Source organism: Carex rostrata, chromosome 1 (genome assembly GCF_964058835.1).
Source record: "Carex rostrata chromosome 1, lpCarRost1.2, whole genome shotgun sequence".
Lineage (NCBI taxonomy): Eukaryota > Viridiplantae > Streptophyta > Magnoliopsida > Poales > Cyperaceae > Carex > Carex rostrata.
Genome location: NC_135918.1, coordinates 13,038,386 through 13,061,735, shown reverse-complemented (window position 1 = coordinate 13,061,735; position 23,350 = coordinate 13,038,386). Strand labels below are relative to the sequence as shown.

General features: G+C 32.4%; 1 long non-coding RNA gene and 1 other non-coding gene across 3 annotated transcripts; one reads left to right on the top strand and one right to left on the bottom strand.

Annotated features, from left to right (window-relative positions):
• Positions 1-262: 262 nt before the first annotated feature.
• On the bottom strand, positions 263-22,987 carry LOC144559362 (uncharacterized). Of its 2 annotated transcripts, none has more exons than XR_013513122.1 (2): positions 22,560-22,987; positions 263-1,117 (listed from the first exon to the last, which is right to left on the bottom strand). It is a non-coding gene; the product is annotated as an uncharacterized LOC144559362 (long non-coding RNA). The 2 variants fall into 2 exon arrangements; XR_013513121.1 differs by lacking the exon at positions 22,560-22,987 and adding an exon at positions 1,347-1,652.
• Positions 18,788-18,947, top strand: LOC144566691 (U1 spliceosomal RNA). The gene has a single exon (XR_013515265.1). It is a non-coding gene; the product is annotated as a U1 spliceosomal RNA (small nuclear RNA).
• Positions 22,988-23,350: the final 363 nt, after the last annotated feature.

The window sequence follows — 23,350 nt, the reverse complement described above, 5'->3', positions numbered from 1 at the left end:
TTTTCACAATGACTCACTAAAATCAAATATAAAGATGGATTAAAATTATTTCAGCATTTACAGCATACCTGACATTGAGCAGCTTTCCTTTCTCGAACATTGTCGGATTTACATTGGTCATGCCTAAATTATGATGCTGCTAATTTATGAACCAATTCTCAAGTCCCCCTGCATTGTCGAATTTACTGGTATGAATTCACTGGCAGCAGTACCAGTCATAGAGCAGATTGCATTACATGACATGATTTCACTATTTTTACCAACCATGTACGAATTTTAGTATCAGCAAAGGGCCTGAATGTAGTTACTTTGCAATAAATACTGGATAGGGTGATACTATATCTCAGTAGGTACAATTCATAGTACAGGGACTATGGTACAACCATATCTAATGACTATTTATTTCATGCACCTGATGTTGAGCAAAGTTAGCGGTGGCACTGTTGTCTCCAGTAAACATTACAGATACAATAGACTAATTATTGTAAACAATTCAGTTGGAGAAAAATATTAACAAACAAAATCTGATGTGAAAAGAATCAATAAAGAATTTAATTACAGTCCTGTCTCCATTAGAGTTCACTAATGTGGCTATCTGACCAGGAATTGTATAAAATTTCTTCATCATTAAATAACTGGCATTTGCTACTACAGAGAGAGAGAGAGGCGAAAACATGATAATATGATATGAAAGCTTACGTATGGATACAATTACTGAGCTTTGAGATGAAGATTGCACAACAATTTTTTCCATTTCCAACAGAAGCATCTTGTGCATCAATTTGACCGATGATAACATCTCCTGAGAACATTAACAACTCTGGTAATCATATGGTCTCGGTTCAAAAGAGTTAGACCGAGCATACTTGACCAGTGAGGATGCCATGGAATGATTGACTTGATTTTCTCTTTATACCTGAGATCCCACAGCTTGACATGCAACAGGGTTTCTACAACATCCCCTCAAACTACATGTACACCATAGCAGCATACAAAACGAGTCCCCAAGGACAAGCACCAGCAAGGAGGTATACCAATGCCAGGCAAAGACTCATGAATTTGTAAATGTTCAAATTGGGAGAACATTCCATTTGAGGCATTTCAACAAACACCTAAGCTGCAACACAAAAAGGCAATCCGCTTCAGTGCACAGAGCCCCATGATAAGGTTGCATGAAGGAAAAATCCAGAATTGAACTCATTTTCATATGCTATATGAAAGGTTGCATGAAGCAATTCCACATCTAATCTACACAGGTTTGAAGATGTGTCCGGTTTGAGATAATTTTGTCCCACTATGGAAAATTATAAGATTACTAAAGCATTTATAAAGTCTCCGCGAAGTACATCGATCGCCGAGCTCAGTAGCGTGGGCTTGTAATCCAAGCGGAGGCAGGATGATTCGAACGATTGGTTCACTTCCGTAGACCGGATCTCATCCGCTCTCAGTCGGTCCGCCCGTTCCAAGTTGGGCAGTTGATCCAAGCAGCTTAGGCGAAGGCCTGAGTTGAGTGGATCTTAGAGGAGGGGGGAATGCGTGAGGCTGGTTTCACAGAGCAGCGAAAACCTCTCGCTCTCAACGGTGGAAGGATAACGGGCCCGTGCTGTTGCGATCCGCTATGGTCTTAGGAGGGTTCCAATCGGACGGTCATCCTTTTGCCTGTTTTGGATCCGCTATTCTCCACACGAGATCTGCCCCCGTTCAGTAACACACACAATACAGGAGAAGCATTCGATTTAGCATCCGTTGGATTCACGAGCAAAAGTCAAATCACCAAAAATGGAGTCAGCCTTCTTTCATTTCTGAGGCATTCGTGTTGGAGTGTGTAATCAACAAAAAAAAATTTCTCTTCTTTTGAAGAGTATTTTATTTCCCTTTATCCTTAGATTTTTTTTTCAAAATCTTCACAGAAGTTGTGAAGTGGGGCAACTTTATCCTTAGATTTAGAAAAAGATATTTGGTTTCTTAAGAACTTTGCTATCAGGATCCGTTTGCCTAATTATGCTTATTTGTTTGGGTTTGTATCGGCATTTGTTTGCCTAATGGTTTTATCTATGTTTTCTTGTGGTCGTCTTTTGAGGAGATAAATATTGATTATTAAGAGTGGATGATAAGTATAGTTTCTTGTAATAATTATTAAATGTCCCATGAAAAAAGAAAATGTTAATATAAAAGTGGGGATAAATGAATTATTTCTTTTAATTATCAAATGTCCTCATTTGTTAGGCCTCAATAAGTCCAAATGTAATTTAACTGTATTTTTCGGCTGCAACGCTCCAATATTAATTTATTATTTGAAATCAATTCCATAGGTTTTAAAATTAAACTCAACAAGTCTTTGGTGAGCTTAAAAACATTCTAATTCTACTCAATTTATTACATTATTATGTACACAAGCATCATGCAGATCAAGGTAAACACATACATGTGTCAATATAGAAGTATACATTAAAAGCAATTCTAGCACAGTTCTAACAACTATTCAATGGCATACATTTTTTAACGAATTTTTTATTAATATCCAAATTTTATATTAAATTTAAAAAAATATCCGAATCGGTTGGTTTTTTCGAAATCTATCCATTCCGGAAATTTTTTTTCCGGAATTAAACTCTATTTCCGGAAACTTGGTTCTAACTCCGGAAAAAAAATTTCCGGATTTAGGATTTTTTTTTTTTTCTAAATCCGGAAAAAAAATTTCTGGAGTTAGGATTTTTTTTTTTTTTTTTTTTAAAACAGAAATTTTATTTTTTATTTTTTTTGTATTAAAATATTAGAAATATTGAATATATTTCTTTGAAAATAGATAGAATACAATATAATTTGATTTATTAGAAAGACTGCAACAAATAACCCGGATCAATATTTTTCAGATCGGATTTTTCGCGGCTGTAAGAAAAATTAATATATTTCTTTATGTGTTACTGGAAAAAAATAAAAATAATTAGATTCTGAGTTATTGATCCCGGTTCAAAAGTCACTTCTAGGTAATTTAGAAAATATTGTGATCCTTCTAGTACATTTAATTTATAAAAAGTTGTATCTATTTTTGAAAAAAATCAAAAACTTTAATTTATTTAATTATTGTTTTTCAAAAAGAATTCTCAAAATAGATACAACTTTTTGTAAATTAAATGTACTAGAAAGGTCACAATATTTTCTGGATTACCTAGAAGTGACTTTTGAACCGGGATCAATAACTCAGAATCTAATTATTTTTATTTTTTTCCAATAACACATAAAGAAATATATTAATTTTTCTTACAGCCACGAAAAATCCGATCTGAAAAATATTGATCCGGGTTATTTGTTGCAATCTTTATAATAAATCAAATTATATTGTATTCTATCTATTTTCAAATAAATATATTCAATATTTCTAATATTTTAATACAAAAAAAAAATTTCTGTTTTAAAAAAAAAAAAAAATCCTAACTCCGAAAAAAAAATTTCCGGATTCAACAAAAAAAAAAAATTCTAAATCCGAAAAAAAAATTTCCGGAGTTAGAACCAAGTTTCCGGAAATTTTTTTTCCGGAAATAGAGTTTAATTCCGGAAAAAAAAATTTCCATAATGGGTAGATTTCGAAAAAACGAACCGATTCAGATATTTTTTTAAATTTAATATAAAATTTGGATATTAATAAAAAATTCGGCATTTTTTAATTGTAGCAAGAGAATCTCGAAGCACCTGATCTCTAACTGAGATTCAAACCTTTTTTTTTTTTTTGATAATTTGGTAGTGGCTACCATGGTAGATTCGAACTCTTTCTCCATATAGAAATAGGTGGTGCAGTAGTGCTAAAACAACTGCGCTTAACAGTGTTGGCGCTGTTGATGAAAAGTGCATATAATATAATAAAAAATTTACTGAAAAATTGAGGTGTGGTCTAGAATTTAGATCGTATGGTTTTAACTTTTAATTAGATAATTTGTAGTTAACAGCACATTAACTATCATCACAATAACGAAAACAATGTGGATGTTAATTAATGATGCAGAAATACGAAGCACAATTCATCACTAATATTTCCTTTTATAAAACATATTATTTATACACCTCAATTAAGCGTACCCGGAGAAGTAGAATTATAATTATTTTTTTCATGAAATGTCGTATAAACTTTTTTTTATCATTATTAATACAACTGATGTCGGCCAAGCTTTTTACTAATTTTTAAAAATAAATGAGATAAAAGTATAATTGCACAGCTACTTAATAATCTCATCTTCAAAGATAATATGATATTAATCAGAATAGGATAAAACAACCATGCAATATTTTTTTTTATGATAAGTTTTTTTTTTTTTTATACAAGTATACTTCAGTTGGATATCTACTCTAATTCTTTCAAATTTATGCAATAATTATCCGGATTTGGCTATGGTGCTACGGCTCAATATTCGAGTTTTTAAAATCCTAACGGTCGATCCAAACCGTTCATTTTGTTCTCCATATTAATATGTGTTTGGAGACCAAATTTTACATTTTTTGGAAATTTTTTGCTATTTTTTATTTTTATTGAATATCACTGTTTTTTATGGTTCAGATTTGTTTGAAAAACAACGATTTTCAATAAATCTAAAAAAAATAGTAAAAAATTTCCAAAAAATATAAAATTTGGTCTCCAAATACATATTAATATGGAGAACAAGATGAACGGTTCGTATCGACCGTTAGGATTTTGAAAACTCGAGTATTGAGCCGTAGCACCATAGCCAAATCCATAATTATCCAATTATTTGGTTTGGCAACATGAAGCAAATCTTTATCTTCTTTTTTTCCCAAAATTTCTTTCGAAAAAATATTTTTGCCGCTGCTTGTGTGTGTCATATATTCTTGATTTTGTTTTCTATGTAATAAACATTACACAAATTCTAAACAAATTGAAACATAAACAATTTCAACAATTATTAAACTGAACTAAATCTCTTTTGCCGATAATAAAAATGAATATTTTTTTAGCTAAAATATGTTTAGAATTATGTTCGTTACTTTTGATTTCCGCCAAAATCCCATAAAATTTTTGCAAGTGAAATAAACATGTACATCATTCGAATTGTTTGAAATTCCACCTAAAATGTGAAAAATATTAGTTAAATACACACATTTCTTTCACTCAGAAAATTAAAACATATTAAACATAAAACAAGTAATCTTTCACTAAGAATTATGTTTTTTTGCATGAAATCACCACCATTTAAAATAAAGAAATGAGTGAGTCTATGGTACTATGCATATTACGATTTGGCCCATAATACGGCTCAATATTTGACTTTTCAAAATTCTAACGGTCGATCCAAACCGTTCATCTTGTTCTCCATATTAATATGTGTTTGGAGACCAAATTTTACATTTTTTGAAATTTTTTTACTATTTTTTTAGATTGATTGAAAATCACTGTTTTTGGATGGTCCAGAATTTTCAGATCAAGTGATTTTCTAAATATCTAAAAATATAGTAAAAAAATTTCAAAAAATATAAAATTTGGTCTCCAAACACATATTAATATGGAGAACAAGATGAACTGTTCGGATCGACCATTAAAATTTTGAAAACTCGAATATTGAGCTGTAGCACAGACCAACCCGTGATATACATAGTACCATAGACTCACTCTAAAGAAATTGCGCAATACCGTTTTTTGCATTAAATCATGAAAAAATAGCTTTGTGGTCTTTTTTTTTTTTTTTTGCATGAAATAAACCCCGTGTAAAATGAAAAAAATAGTACAATACAGTGTGACATTTAACTAAATATTGTCGCCTACCAACAAAAATTTGAAAACATCACTGATTATCACAACTTTTGTATAAAAAATGACACAAGTTTATCAGATAATTAATGTTCGTTCAAAATACCAACCAATAATTTCCCAAGATGTGAAAGCGATCAAATTAAACTTTAATATAAACATTAGGAATTAATTGTCAAATTATAGTCATATAACTTGAAGTTTTTGTTAGTTTGTAATAATCTAGAAGTCAATAATACGATAAATTATCATAAAGCTTTGTTCATGAATTGAATGTTTATTTATATATCATTTTGTTGCCTTAAGTATTATTGAAATTATGGATCATTTCGAGTTCATGACTGAAATTGTGAAACTCCATAATATAGATAATATATACTCTTAAAAGTCACTGACCAAGGTAATTAGCAGGAACACTAATTATCGCGATAAGGTTAGCATGTGGATTAAAAGATGGTTAAGTTTTACAAACCACCTGACACGAGATGTCATTTTAATCACATGGATACATGTTCTAGGAACATGGTATTTGACAGACCCCGAATGAAACATTAAATAGAATTGTGTTCGTGTCATTTATGTTTTCATTCAGTGTCAAGTTCTACAGTATGAGGTATTTATCGTTCCCACTAAGAAATATGTATGTGTGAGTGTTATCTAACGTTGTCCGTAAAAAGCAGTCATAACGGTAGCATTTCCATACGTATAGCTTAGCTGAGGAAGTGATAGTCTGCCAAGAATACTATTTGTCCCTCGTATCTCTATACGAGCTATAGCATCACTGGGCCCCTTGGTAGAGTTAGATTATCTGCATGCGGTATAATTACAAGAGTAATTATATTTGATAATCTACTCAAGATCAAGAAAAGATACAGTTAGCAAGGATGACACACATCTACCTTGAAACTGATCTGATAGCTATGAGACAAAAGAACAGACACAAGTAAATTGTTTACTGGATCGTGATATTGTACAGTACATCATCATCTGTGTAATTGGATGGTCATAGTGTATACTGCCAGATGCCTCCTATGATTATAGAAGTTAAAACAGTTTTAATTCTATTTACCAACATAACACAGATCCTATTGGGTCACACCATATAGGAGTTAATCGGAGAATCTTATTGTGATTGATTATAAATTGGTTATGATCAATATTAAGATGGTTATAATTAATTATACGTGTTATAATTAAATTATATTTGTCATGTTAAAAATGACAAAGCAAAAACTAATAGTTATAATTAGTTATACTTGGTATAATTAATTATAATTAATTGTATGTCATTTAGAATGACAAACAGAAACACAGGTTTGTTTATAAACGTGTTTGACATGTTGTATAAAAATTACCAAACGAAAACCGTAAACGAATATAATTGTACATGACAATTATACATATTTGATATTGGATAGTTACTATTTACTATTCCTTTGGGTTAATGGGTTTAGAATCCATTAAACTAATCTAACCAATATGAAGTTGCAAAATCAAATTTGAATGCCACATCCAAAATGGCAAAAATGTAATTTTGTCAAGTACGGGGGTATTTCGGTCTTTTGGTGAACCTCCTCATTTGCCTATAAATAGAGGGGCATAGGTGAAAGATAAAAAACACTAATTCACGTGTTAATCTGATTACTTCGTTAATTGGATTTCTCTCTTTCTCTATTTTACGGTTTTTCGATTGGTGAATAGTGTTTTACCGAATTTTCGCGGTATTTCAGATTTGGTTTAATTAGCAAATCTGATTGAAACGAATTTTTCAGTGAATAGTGTTTTTGCAGAATACCGCAGTTTATAGTATTTCTGGCAAAAGAAATAAACCGCTCTCTAGTTAGTCCTGGTGGATAACTAATAGAGGTATCACACGTGTGATACTCCGAGTCGATTCCTTCCCTGGTGAGGCTCTACTCGCTCGGTCTGCATTCCAACTGTGATTTGGAAACAAGGTATAAACATGTTATATTAATCATTTAATGTTTTAGAAAATCAATTATGGAGTAGATCTGTAAATAGGATTAAACGAATCTTCTTGATTCATTTAATCCTTAGCTTAAGGTAGATGTAAAAGTTTTGTTTTACTCTTTCCGCACCTTAAGCATATAAATGGGTTTGAACAGTCAAAACCCCAACATGATTAATCAATGGGTTTGAACAGTCAAAACCCCAACATAATTAATCAATGAGTTTGAACAGTCAAAACCCAACAGTTTTTTCTACAAAAAAAATATATATAATTTATGAGGAGGGTTTCAATGCCTCATTTTTTTCATACCTCGTCATACCACATATTTTATATTTTAGTTTTCAAAGTCCAAATTGTCGATCCGAACCGTTCAACAAAATATTTATACTAAAATATGCATGGAGATGAAATTTTATATTTTTTGGAATTTTTTTGCTATTTTTTAAGATAGGTACAAAATCACTGTTTTTGAACCGTTCAAAAAACAGTGATTTTCTACCCATCTTAATAAATAGCAAAAAAATTCCAAAAAATATAAAATTTCATCCCTAATCATATTTTAGTATGGATATCATGTTGAACGGTTCGGATTGACAATTTAGACTTTTAATATGAAGAAAATGAAGATATAAAATATGAGGTATGATGAGGTATAAAAAAAAATGAGGCATTGGAACCCTCCTCTATTTTAATTTATTTTTGTTAAAGTGAAAATTATGGAATCAATGTAGGATCAGAAACATTGCACGAAACCCATGCAAAAAAAAAAAATGTAATTATCAACTTTCTTTTTAACTATCTTGCTGCGTGGTCTGTGTTTGATTCATTTTGTCCCAAGAAAATAGTCCTATGTTATCATGCATTTAGTCCGGAATTAAAATATAGGGATTGCATCATCCGCTTGCCGCTTGCTTTTTTTTTTTTTAAAGACTTTAAAGACTTGACAGTGACTAAGTTGCCGCTTGCATTGTTACAAGAGTATAGAATTTTGTCTAAATTTGATTTGCTTTTTTAGATACGATTCAAATGGAAAATATTAAATGTTTAAATAGTGTTTATGTGGTACAATTATAAAATAGTGTTATGTCCATATACAGCTATAGTGTACTATAGCGCCAATAGTATTATAGTTTTTATGGTCTGAAATACTATTTAAATACTATATATTTTGTCTAAATTTATTTTGTAAGGCTATAGTACACTATAGTGTTGTTATAACAACGCAATAACGCGCTATTTAGAAAAACTTCAATATTTCGGACTAAATAAAAAATAATTAAAAGTCCTCTTACAGTTGTTGAGCATATAATTTTATTTGCACATCACAATAAAAAAACACTTAACCATTGACTAAGGATTATTCATTTGCTTATAAAAAAAATTAACAAATCATATTATTTGAAATTTAAGCTGCGAATTATTTGTACAGTGCATTTTTTGAATATTGAAGTATTTTTTTTATTAAATTAGATCTCATGATATAAACAAACTTAGATAAAATTCTATAATATATATGTTAATTTCTATAAAAACAGAGAGATGAGAGAATTTGTATTTTATCTTATTTTTTCTTGTATATTGTCTAAAGCATATACATGGGTATATATATACCTTCCTTTCTATTTTGTACCGTTGACATTCTAACGGTTCATTTCTAACTATTCTAAATTACAATTTTACCCTCCTCTTTATTTTACAATTTAGTCCTTCTAATTTACTCTATTCTTCAACACTCCCCCTCAAGCTAGGATTATAAATGTCGATTAATCCTAGCTTGCGTGTTATTTCTTCGAATGCTTTTGGAATTAGTCCCTTAGTGAAGATATCGGCTAATTGGTCTTGACTCTTTACGTAAGGGGTTTCAATCTCTTTTGCTTGTACCTTTTCTCTTATGAAATGACAATCAATTTCAATATGCTTTGTTCTTTCATGAAATACGGCATTTGAAGTAATGTGCCTTGCCGCATTGTTATCGCAAAACATCTTCATTGGTTTATCAATTTTGAAGTTCAATTCTTCAAGTAATTGTTTGATCCACGTGAGTTCACTCGCGGTGGATGCCATGGCACGATATTCCGCTTCCGCACTTGATCGTGCCACGACATTTTGCTTCTTGCTTTTCCATGTGACTAAGTTTCCGCCTACAAATGTGCAATAGCCGGTTGTTGATTTTCTATCAAAGCTCCCGGCCCAATTTGCATCGGAATAGCCACACACATCATTAGATTTATTATTTTTCATCAATACACCCTTTCCGGGTGATTTCTTTAAGTATCTCAAAATTCTATCTATTGCATCTAAATGAGGTTTTCTTGGTGCGTGCATAAATTTGCTAATTTGGCTTACCGCAAATGATATATCCGGCCTAGTTACTGTTAGATAAATTAATTTACCTACAAGCCGTTGGAATTGATTGATGTTTTCCAACGGTTCTCCATCTTCGGAATTTAATTTACAATTACTATCTATGGGTGTTGAAACCGGTTTGGACCCTAATTTTCCCGTTTCTTTTAGAAGGTCAATAGTATATTTTCTTTGTGAGATAAATAATCCCTTGATAGAATGAGCTATTTCAATTCCTAAAAAATATTTAAGTCTACCAAGGTCTTTTATTTCAAAATTTTCTTTTAGATGTTTTTTAACATTGTCAATTTTTTCATAATTATTTCCGGTAATAATTATGTCATCAACATACACAAGAACAATGGTTGTATCATTATTTTCATGTTTTGAAAATAGTGATGTATCGGATTGACTTATTTTAAAACCGAGAGAAATTAAATATTGAGAGGGTTTTCCATACCACGCTCTTGGTGATTGTTTAAGTCCATAAATTGACTTGTTTAACCTACAAACAAGGTTAGTATTTTTTTCTTTTACATGACCCGGTGGTAGAGTCATATAAACCTCTTCCTCAAGTGTTCCTTGAAGGAATGCGTTTTTAACATCCATTTGGTATAAATTCCACCCATTATTTACCGCTATTGAAAGCAAGATTCTAATGGTATTCATCTTTGCTACCGGAGCAAAGGTCTCTTGGTAATCAATACCATATGTTTGGGTATACCCTTTGGCAACTAGCCGGGCCTTATACCGTTCTATGGATCCATCGCTTTGATATTTTATTTTATAAACCCATTTGCATCCAACGGGTTTTTTATTTTTTGGTAATGGTACAATGGTCCATGTGTCATTTTTTTCTAAGGCTTGAAGTTCTTCTTCCATAGCCTTATACCACACCGGTTGGTTAATGGCTTCCTCAAAATTTCTTGGTTCTTCCATTTTAGAAATTGAACTAAGAAATGCACGGTGGGTTTTTGAAATATTTTTATATGAAATAAAATTTTCAATAGGATATTGAACCTTATATGTTACGAAATCTCGTAACCTTGTTGATGGTTGTCTATGACGAGTTGACCTCCTTCTAGGTTGTTCTTCAATATTTTCGCCTTCAATAATTTCATTTTCTTCCTCTCCGGCTCCACTTTGAGGAGTATTATTATTTTCTTCCTCTCCTTCTCCTTCTTCTTCTTCTTCTACTTCTTCTTCGTCATTTCCTACAATTCTTTGCTCAATAATTTGATTAGTAGACATGGGAATGACAAAGTCATTTGTGATAATTTGATTATCAATCTCATCTTTATTTTTAAAATATGGCTCATTTTCAAAAAAAATTACATCTCTAGAAATATAAAGTTTTTTATCTAAAGGATCATAGCATTTATAACCTTTTTTTGAGATGAATATCCTAGAAAAATAGCTTTTATAGAAGTATGATCTAATTTATCTCTTTTATTTTGGTGTACATAACATGTAGTGTTCTAATACTCGGGCGGGTACGGGTACCCCGGGTATACCCGACTCGGGTACGGGTACAACTCGGGTACGGGTATACTCGGGTAGAAGGGTATTCGGGTACGGGTATGGCGGGTATAGTTTTCAAAAACCATACCCTACCCGCCCTATACCCTTACCCGTGTACCCTTGACGGGTAAGGCGGGTACGGGTACGGGTAGGGCGGGCACGGGTATTTATTTTATTTTTATTTTTTTGCTGTTTTTTTTTCTGGTTTTTTTGTTTTTTTTTTTTTTTTTGGTTTTTTTCTGGTTTTTTTCTGGTTTTTTCCTTTTTTTCTGGTTTTTTTTGTTGGTTTGGGGGGGAAAAAATCAGAATTTTTGAATTTTGAAATGGGATGAACAGTAACTCGGGTATACGGGTACGGGTACTCGGGTACGGGTTTAGTCGGGTACGGGTAAACTCGGGTAGGGTATGGTCGGGTATTGGTCCAAAATAACGGGTCCGGTCCGATTTTTGCCCGTACCCGCATACCCGAGTACCCGACCCATACCCGGGCTCGGGCACGGGTACCCTAGCCGGCGGGTACGGGCGGGTACGGGCGGGTATACCCTTAACGGGTTTTATTCATACACTAATAACATGTACATCCAAAAACTCTTAGGTGGTTAAAAATTATTTTTCTTTGGTAAATAATTTCTAATGGACTTTTATTTTTTAAAACGACACTTGGTAACCTATTTATCAAATAAGTTGCGGTGAGGACGGCATCCGACCAATAGATTTTTGGAACATTGGTTTGAAACATAAGTGCTCTTGTCATTTCAAGTAAATGACGATTTTTCCTTTCGGAAATTCCATTTTGTTGTGGAGTATAAACACAAGTTGTTTGATGTATGATTCCCTTTTGCTTCAAAAAATTTGAAAGATTTTGATTTACAAATTCCGTTCCATTATCGGTTCTAAGAATTTTAATTCTAGTATTGTATTGATTTTCAATTAAATTTGAAAAATCTTGGAAATGAGAAAAAACCTCACTTTTATTTTTTAATAAATATAAGTATGTTAGTCGTGAAAAATCGTCTATAAATGTAACAAAATATTTGAAATCATTATAAGAGTTTACGGGAGCGGGTCCCCAAACATCGGAATGAACAAGTTCAAATATATGATTACTCTTAGAATTTGAGTTTGCAAAATGAAGTCTTGTGTGTTTAGCTAGTTTGCATACTTCACAATTACTACAATCTAAATTAGAAAAATCAAAAATACATTTTAAAGTTCTATCGGAAGGATGCCCAATTCTTTTATGCCATAAGTGTCCCATGTCTTGCACTTTAGTGTTGAAATTATATTTTCGGCTATACAAAAAATATAATTTATTTTTGAAAACACCTTCACCAATCATCCTCTTGGATACTATATCTTGAAAAAATACATTTTGAGGTGAAAAAATAATTTCACAATTTAATTCTTTTGAAAGTTTACCAATAGATAATAAATTGGCGGTGCAATTTTTTACATGCAAGACATTTTTAATTTCTTTTGAGAAAACAATAATTGAGCCATAACCACAAATTTTCATTTTTTCACCATTTGCAACATAGACAAATTCTTGACCTTTTTCTATTTTATAATTATGTAATAAATCTTTATTTCCGGTCATATGGTCGGTTGCACCGGAGTCCAAGATCCAATCTAAATTATTTTTGGAGTATTCCTTATTTAAATTGCCTAAATTTGTACATTTTATTGGTTTTATTTCACCATTTTTGGTTTCAGATATATCTGGGCTTTTATTTATCCTTCTATTTGGTATTACATATCTCATTTGGTTTGGACCTAGGCTACATTCTTCACTTTGGACTTCTAATGAGTTTTCTAAATTAAAGGAACCTGGGTTGGGCTTGTTTAGAAGCCCGTTGAGTGAAGAAATAAGTTTGGATATTTCTGATTTGATCACGGATGTAGCAGCTCCGAAAAAATTGGTTGAGTTTGACCCTTCTGGAACGCCACAAATGGATTCCTCCATTTCTGAAGAAAATGGAGGGAGTAGCTCCTGAGTATTTATCCTCTTTACTGAGTGTGTCGCTATCTCTCTTCTTTCTTCTAAACTATCACCGCCATCCCTCTCTTTGGTTCGATCTATTATGTTCTCCCCCTTTCGATCTCCTCTTCCGCTCCCCTTCTTCTTTGACCGTAGAGATGGGTGGAGGAACCAGCACTGTATCCGCTCGTGCCCCTCCTTTTTACAGTTGGCGCATCGAATGGTGGTGGAGGCTCCACTCGTCTCCGGCCTAGGGTTAGGGTTCCTGTTCCTGTTCCTGTTGAGCATTTGTTCTCCTTCGAGTTTTGAGGGGGTTTTCTGTTTTTGACTGAATCTGTTTTTTTTTTGTTTTTTTTTTTGTCTTGATTTTTCAGTTGATTTTACTGGTATTAGTTGAAACCAGTTTTCTGTTTCTGTCCCCCCCTTTTTTTTTGGAAGACTGTTTCAGCTATACTGAACAGTGTTTGGTGGCTTTGAAGCACTGAACTGATAAGGACAGATATTTTTGGTGTTTTTCTCTGGTATTGGTCTGAGAAAGAGTTTTTTCTGGTATGATCTGACTCAGTGTTTTGAGCCTTGATGGTGCTGCAGTTCTTCGTTAGCTGCAGTCTTGTAGTTTGTTATTTTCGGAATTGAGACGGAATTAGATATCTTGCTCTGATACCATGTTAATTTCTATAAAAACAGAGAGATGAGAGAATTTGTATTTTATCTGATTTTTTCTTGTATATTGTCTAAAGCATATACATGGGTATATATATACCTTCCTTTCTATTTTGTACCGTTGACATTCTAACGGTTCATTTCTAACTATTCTAAATTACAATTTTACCCTCCTCTTTATTTTACAATTTAGTCCTTCTAATTTACTCTATTCTTCAACAATATATCTGATTTCTAATACTTACAAAATTTGTTTCAAGAAAAAAGAATCATTGAATCCGAATGCATCTATAGAAGGAAGTTGAAATGAATTGGATTAGATATTTATCAGGACGAGATCTATCAATTTGAACCCACATATGTCTTTTAAGACACATAGATCTGGTTTAAAAAAATTTAATATTAGTTCCAAAGTGAAAATTACATACCTAGTATAATATTTATATAACTTATGAAAAAGTATTTCACGGGACAATTAAAGTGACAACAATAACATAATAACAGTGTTGTCAAACGCTATACAAAATGAAACAAGAATATGTAAAAAAAAAATTAAAGTTAAATACACGAAATAAAATTTAAATTTTGATTTAAACTTTATTTTTCTCATGCTTCAACGATCGGGCTATTAGCAACCGATTTGGTTATCAGAGACCGATTGTGGTATCAGCAATCGACGAAACCAGTCGCTGATGTTTTGATCTGCTGTAGTGAGGTTATCATCAATTTCCACCAATGTCTTATACTTGCAATCCAGGACTTTGAAACGATTTTAGAGAATTTCATTTTTCACAGAGTATTATTGTGAATTCTTTTTTATCATTTCTCATTTCCTTAATTGCTCTTTTTTTTTTTCTAATCAAAATATTTTTGAACTTTGGATATTAATAGGGAATATAATAGTGGGCTCCCACTCCATACAAGCTAGGCAGGTATGGGTCCCGCGTCACTCCAACCCAATCAGCGAACAACACATAAGCTTAATTTCGTTGTACCGTGCATTTTGTTTGTTATTCCTAACAAATCTTGGTGCAAACATTATTTGCATGTTTACTTCCACCACAAATGCATGCTGCATGATTGTTTATCTCATTTCTTGTCTTTTTGTCTTGTTCATTTTGGGACACAATCGTACCAACAAGTGATGAAAATTCATATATAACTTATAAACAGCATAAATATCGTTCATCTTAAATTTTAGATCTGTTAATTGGTATTTCAATATTTTGGCGATTCGGTAATTGAATAGTCCGGCTATTTGTTGATTCTAGAATTGTTTTTTCTTAACTACCTGTACAATGTAATCTTTTTTATAAGTGTTGCTTTTGCGAATTAAGTTATTTAGTATTATAAGAGGATCTATATTTACTGTCGGTCATAACTTATTTTTGTGTTAAGTATAAATCAATATTCCAACTGTTGTAAAATTTTAAATTTCATAATGAACAATTTAACTTATTTTTGAATTTGTTGTTTCTCTTAGCCACAGTGTAATTTATGGATAATAAATTTAAATAATATTATGTAATTATCAATTTTATTGAACTAGTTTTTTTAAAAATATATTTCCAAAGAAAACATCCATGATAAGTGGTAAATGGTAATAACAAAAGAGTGAGTCTATGGTACTATGCATATCACGGGTTGTTACTGTGCTACGGCTTTATATTCGAGTTTTCAAATCCTAACGGTCGATCCGAACCGTTCATCTTTTTCTCCATATTAATATGTGTTTGGAGATCAAATTTTACATTTTTTGAAAAAATTTTACTATTTTTTTAGATATTTAGAAAATCACTTGATCTGAAAATTCTGGACCATCCAAAAACAGTGATTTTCAATAAATCTAAAAAAATAGTAAAAAAATTTCAAAAAATGTAAAATTTGGTCTCCAAACACATATTAATATGGAGAATAAGATGAACGGTTCGGATCGACCGTTAAGATTTAAAAACTCAAATATAGAGCCGTAGCACGGTAACAAATCGTAATATGCATAGTACCATAGACTCACTCATAACAAAATGTTGCTCATTTCTAAAAGAGTGAGTCTATGGTAATATGCATATTACGGGTTGTGACCGTGCTACGGCTCTATATTCAATTTTTCAAATCCTAACGGTCGATCCGAACCGTTCATCTTGTTCTCCATATTAATATGTGTTTGGAGATCAAATTTTACATTTTTTGAAAAATTTTTACTATTTTTTTAGATATTTAGAAAATCACTTGATCTGAAAATTCTGGACCATCCAAAAACAGTGATTTTCAATAAATCTAAAAAAATAGTAAAAAAATTTCAAAAAAATATAAAATTTGGTCTCCAAACACATATTAATATGGAGAACAAGATGAACGGTTCGGATTGACCGTTAGGATTTGAAAACTCAAATATAGAGCCGTAGCACGGTAACAAATCGTAATATGCATAGTACCATAGACTCACTCTTTCTAAAATATAAAACATTTTAAGAAATTTGGTGGGATGCTCCATAGGGACCACATCACAATAAAAGTACTAACCGTTGAACTTGGATCATATATATATATATTCATACTAGTATCGTGCCTGTGCGTTGCAACGGAGACATATTATAAGATTGAATAGAATATGATGAGGCATTTTTGTTTGACATTCACACAAAATTAAGAATATATATATTTAAATAAAAATAAAAGACACAAATAGAAAAAAATAAATAGAAATCCAAATAATAAAAGAAACAACAACAAATGATAAAAAAAAGGATCAAATATAACATAAAAAAATTCTTAAAGTATAATTGCGATTTAATATCTAATTTTTCACAAGTAAGACATGTCATTAAACAATTTAGAGGAGAAATAATATGTAAAGAAACAAAATTGAGAAAATTATAATTAAATAATTCAAGCAAGAATTTTTTCTATGTATAAAATTCTTAATGAAAATTATTTTAACAATGAAAATTTCTCTACATAAAAATTTTGGATATTTTTTTATTTTCTCTCCTGATCGAAAAGATATAATTGTTTCCCTCAGCACAAAATCTGCTATTCATGCGCCATCGCCTTTGGCCCACATCTCATCCAAAGCGCTCGTTAATTGTCCGATTGAGTAAACTGGTGATAATAAGAAATTAACTTTTTAGACCCGTTTAAATCAAACAAGGCAACTATTTATTTCTTTTTTGAACACTAAGCTGCACACTAAACAAATGGAGGCTTCCATTACCTCTTAAATTCTCCTTTTTTATTACAAAATTCATATGTTAATCCATGACAATTTTAATATAAAAATAAATATAAAGATGAAGATAAGAAATATAAAATCTAACTTGTGAACCTTAAAAAAAAGAAGAAAACTAACTTGTGTTGATTGTTTCTTTATTCTTCCAGTAATTATAATTTGTTCAACATTATATGCTATTTTAATTCTCAACCAATAGAAATAGTTAATATTTTTTATTAATAAGCTTAAGTTGCCTCTTGATTGATTGTAGAGCAACAATTGATGTCTCATTCTTAATTTGATTTATTCTTATTAGTTACCCTCATATAATCTATTACTTACAAAATTATTTTTATATTTTTAATATGCTTAAAAATAGAGTTGAAATTGATAAAATAATATTTTTAGAAGAGATAATTGAGGAGTGAATGGAAGCACAAACAATTAAATATTTTCAATAGGGTTACATGAAATTATACGTCTGAAAGATTAACCTATACAAATATTAATACACTAAAATAAATAAAGTCCACTCTTTTCGGAACATCAAAATTCTTATACACAAATTCTCAGTTTTACTGTAATTTTCTCTCTCTTTAAGATACAAAACTTACTGTTACTTGTATATTTTTTTTTAACTTTCTTTTTCTGAAATTATCATTTTTTATTTTTACTTTCCTTTCAATAGTATAAAATTTTATTTCTTACTACATATGTCTAAGTTGCTAAATCAAACTATATAAAGTGTCCGAATTTGAACAGTATAAAATATCCTTCTGACACGAGATCAGTCCAAACACCATAAAAAAGATACAATTGTTTCTATTTTTATAGTCGGAACTATAGAGGAAGAGGAAAGATAAAATGGAGGAAACAGAGAAATAAGGAAATGGATCTAGCATTCATTCAATTTTGATTGTGACAAACTATATAGCAGTCTATGTGACGAGTATGTTTTTAACTAAATTTAGATTTCTACACATAAAATATATGTATTTAATCAAAAGAAGACAAATTATTTGATTGAACGGCTGATATTCAATTCGAAAATTAATCTTCCAATCTCAGCCGTTGGCGGATCAGGACAACTACGTACATAATATAAGAATGGAGATATTTTCATAAAAGATAGCAAACCATTTCCTTCTATAAAATCAGGCCCAATGGCAATGATATAAAGTTACAAACAAGCGTTTAAAAATTAAAAGCCCAGAACGGTCGACGCTCTGCCGCTCTGTCCGGTTTCTTATAACTCACTCCGTAATTTAGTCCCACATGAAAAAAACAAAAGCGTTGGGATCGCCAAAGTATCTATAAAATGAGCTGCGGGTGCTACGTTTTAAAGTACTTACCTGGACGGGGTCAATGAACGATCAAAAAGGTTCATGGCCTAGGCCAGTGGCCCACATTGCACTTTGTGGGAGCGCTGGCTTACCATCTGCCCAAGTGGCAGAGTGGACGTCGTAATTTGTTACTGAGGGGGTACGCGTTCGCGCGGCCCCTGCCATTTCAATATTAAACATTGTTAAATATTCAGATTTCTAGATGGATGACCAAGCTATTGATCGGCTTGAGTTTCTTAGAATGTGAATAAAGGATATATTATAGAATGTGAGTCCGCATCGTCTGCATTAACTCAAAAGAGCAAATAAAGCATTTTTTTTTAGTTAATACATATTAGTGTAGATTTAATTCACACGAATCTTAAACTTCAATATTAGTGCAGACTTAATTTACACGAATCTTAAAGTTGTAAAGTTGATCTAAAACATAGGGGGGTCTTCAATATTAGTGCGGATTTAATTCACACGAATTTTAAAGCTGATTGGACGGTTCAGATGGATTAACTAAAAAGATTCATTTTTTAGTTAACGCAGAGGATACGAATTCATAGAATGTAAAGACCTAAATATCCCAAGTACAAATTAGAGATAGCTGCAGAAAAGACATCAATTGTTGCAAAGAGCAATTAAATAAAAATTATAAAGAACCTCAAATGCACACGTATTAGGAGCTCAAATTATAACAGTACTAACACATTATTCGGGGCTCAAGTACACATTTGTTAAAAGAACCTCATTGTAACAGTACCAACACAAATTATAATATTTTTGACAGTAGAAAATAAATGATTTAGAGAGAACTTCATTTCAATCCTCTGCTATCAGCTTACCTAACAAGATGCAAACAAACAAACCCACAAAATGATAGGAAATACTGGTAGATTCACAATTAGTTGGGACAAGTACTGGGCTGCAGAAATATTGAGTGTTGCCAGCTGCAAATTTTACAAATAAGGCCTTGTAAACATTCACAATTGTCGTCAGTTGATTGATTCTGAAACCAACACATTCATCATTGGATCAACCGACTCATAAACCGGCTCATGAACTAGGTCTATACCATCTACCATCACCTGAAATCCAGGATTTCTGAAATCATCACTTTCATGTTGCACAATTTTGTTTGACAACATGATCCATACTGTATATGCAACAAACAATAGATGAAAAGTTATGAAAAATTAATAACAAAGTTCAAGAATTTGCTAGTCTTCTTGAGCCGAAGGTTACTACATGGTGCTGGTTTGTTACCTGTCACAATGTATAATCATCTTAGCAAAGTAAATTTCAGATCACAATCTTAGATTCCTTTTGCACCTTTAACACAAGGACAGATTTCTAGCCCAACCCCTCAATTACTTTTCTTTTTGGCATGCATGCCAGTTTGTTCTTGATGAGATCCCAAAGGCATAACTGGTACTGTGCTGGTACCGGGATAGTACTGGTACTAGCACTTGCTAGTAATTTGGGACCTCCAATTTGGACGATTCAAGAAAAAGTCAAAAAGTATGATAACCCTATTTACAGAAGTCAGATTAGAAAAGCATGGATTAGTCTACTAAATACTGGAACTTTATTAGTACCGTAGGGAAGCATAAATTAGGCTATATGTGTACAAAGTTCAAATCAACAATCACAAATATAAAAGTCCAAAGAACATCTTACTGGTATTGTACTGTTGCAAGAGCAGATCTGTGTAGATGTATTTTGCTTGGAGATACTCGTAACAACCTACTAGAGAGTACAGCCCTATCTCTATCAGAATTCACTAAATAACTGACATTTGTTACTAATGTGTAAAGACACAAAAAGCAAACATGATATTAATAAAGTTTACCTATAGACACAATTACTGAGCTTTGAGATGAAGCACGCACACGAATTCTTCTTTATCAAACAGAAATATCTTGTGCATTAATTTGGCAGACGATACCCTCTCCTGAGAACATTAACAACTCTGGTAATTATATGGTCTCAGTTCAATTGAGTTAGACCAATGCATACTTCACCATTGATGATATCATGGAATAAATGACTCAATTTTCTCTCTACAACTGAGATCCTAGATAATTTTAACAATAAAAAAGATTATGTCACTATTCCAGCAGTCCTTGCCTTGTGAAATGCAACAAGGTTTCTACAACATCCCCTCCAATTACAAGTACATCGTAGCAGTATACAAAATAAGTACCAGCTAGGAGGAATACAAACTTCAAGCAAAGATCCATGCTTCTGGGTCGTATCAGTTCATGATTAAAGCAATTTCGTAAATGTTAAAGAACTGCCATTTGCTACTAAACACACAGAAAAGCAAATTAACATGATATAAATAAAAATCTTACATATAGACACAATTACTGAGCTTTGAGATGAAGCGCACACAACAATTCTTCTATTTCCAATAGAAGTATCATGTAAATCAATTTGACTGACAAATAACCTCCTGAGATCATTAACAAACTCTTTATTTTTTTGAGGAAAAATAAGGATCATGCCCAAAACATTTGAGTTTTTAGAAAAAAAAAAAAGATGAGCATAAAAAAAGAAAAAGTATGCAAGAAAAAAAAAGAAATTTATGAACTCCTTGATGTAGGCATTGAACTATATCTCCACTGTGTAATTACTTGGTCCGCCAATTCTTCGATATCCTTCATGGTTTAACAGAAGGTTCTGCAACACCTTTCTCTTCATATCACAAACTGAGTTATTAATAGGATTGCCCTAGCTTCTTTTTCAAACATCGGACTAGTGAGCATGGTAACTGGATCTTCATTAGCTTGGTCTGAAATTGTCGGCATCCTTATTTCAAGGCGTACCGCTATCATCCTGTACAAGTCTTTTGTCATATATAGTACACTGATTGAAGAAATGATGTGATGACTCCAAACTATTTTTACACATAAAACATCTATTGACCATATTCTGTTAATCTTCACAATTTTATTGAGAATCAAAAACCATGCAAATACTCTCATCCTTGGAGGCACCGCTATTATCCAGATTTTGCCTAAATTGCTTGTTATTTTAGGTCCATCCATCATGCTGTAATAAGTCGATTTGACTGAAAAAACCCTGATGCTGTCCATTTCCATGTTGGATCGTCCTGCATTGAACTATAATTACAACTCTTGTAATCATATGATCTGGGTTCAGTTGAGTTAGACTGAGCATACTTGACCTGTGAGGATGCCATAGAGTAAATGACTTGATTTTGTCTCAACAACTGAGATCCTAGAAAATTTTAACAATAAAAAAAAAAAAGTATGTTGCTTTTAGCCCCCATGTAACAGTCCCTGTCTCGTGAAACCACAGCTTTGTCATGCAACAAGACTTCTACAGCATCCCCACCAGTTTCCGAGAATACGTACGTACATGATAGCAGTAGAAAAACAAGTTTTGTCAGGACAAGCACCGGCTAGGAGGAGTAGCAATGTCATGCAAAGACTCATGCTGTTGGGTCGTGCCACTTCATGATTAAAGCAGTAAATGTTCAAACCGGGAAGCATATTGCCACATTTCATAAGAGGCATTTCAGCAAACACCTAAGCTGCAACATCAATCGACAATCTTCTTTAAGTGCACAGAGCCCCATGTAAGAGAGCCAAACATGATGCACTCAACATATCAGAAATCAAACTTATTCTTAAATGTTATATGAAAGGTTGCATGAAGCAATTCCACATCTAATCTACACAGTTCGGAGATTTGTTCTGGTTTCAGATTTCTTAGTCCCACTATGGAAAATCAGAAAACTAGTATAACATTTATATTACCAGCGCGTAGGCCATCTATCGCCGAGCTCAGTAGCGTGGGCTTATAATCCAAGCGGAGGCACTGGATGATTCGAACGATTGGTTCTTCTCTGTAGACCGGATCTCAACCGCTCTCAGTCGGCCCGCCCATTCCAAGTTGGGCAGTTGATCCAAGCAGCTCAGGCGAAGGCCTTAGTTGAGTGGATCTTAGAGGAGAGGGGAACGCGTGAGGCTGGTTTCACAGAGCAGCGAATACCTCTCGCTATCAACGGTGGAAGGATAACGGGCCCGTGCTGTTGCGATCTACTATGGTCCTAGGAGGGTTCCAATCGGACGGTCATCCTTTTTCTCCTCCGAACGAGATCTGCCACATTCAGAAATCATAGAGGAGAACCATTCGATTTAGCATCCATTTATGTTCATGAGCAAAAGCATCCCACCAAAATTGGAGTCTGCCTTCTTTTGATTTCTGGGGCCTTGATGCTGTAGGCTCAGTTTGGTAGACGTCCGATTGGAACGCTTAAACGTCTCTCACTTATTTTTGACGGTACTTTATTTCCCTTTATCCTTAGATTTTAGAAGAATGTTTGGCAACGCTTCTAATGATATTGTATGACGATAAGTGTTGATTTTGTTCTGTGTAAATATATATTCAGTTCAACTAATGTTCACACAATGCGCATATACAAGCAAAAGGAAGATCAGATAGACAATGATCTTATAATAACTAATTAAGTTAATAAGCATCCGCATGTACAAAATACAACCCGCATATAACCCAAAAAAACATTCAGCCTAACAACTGATAATAC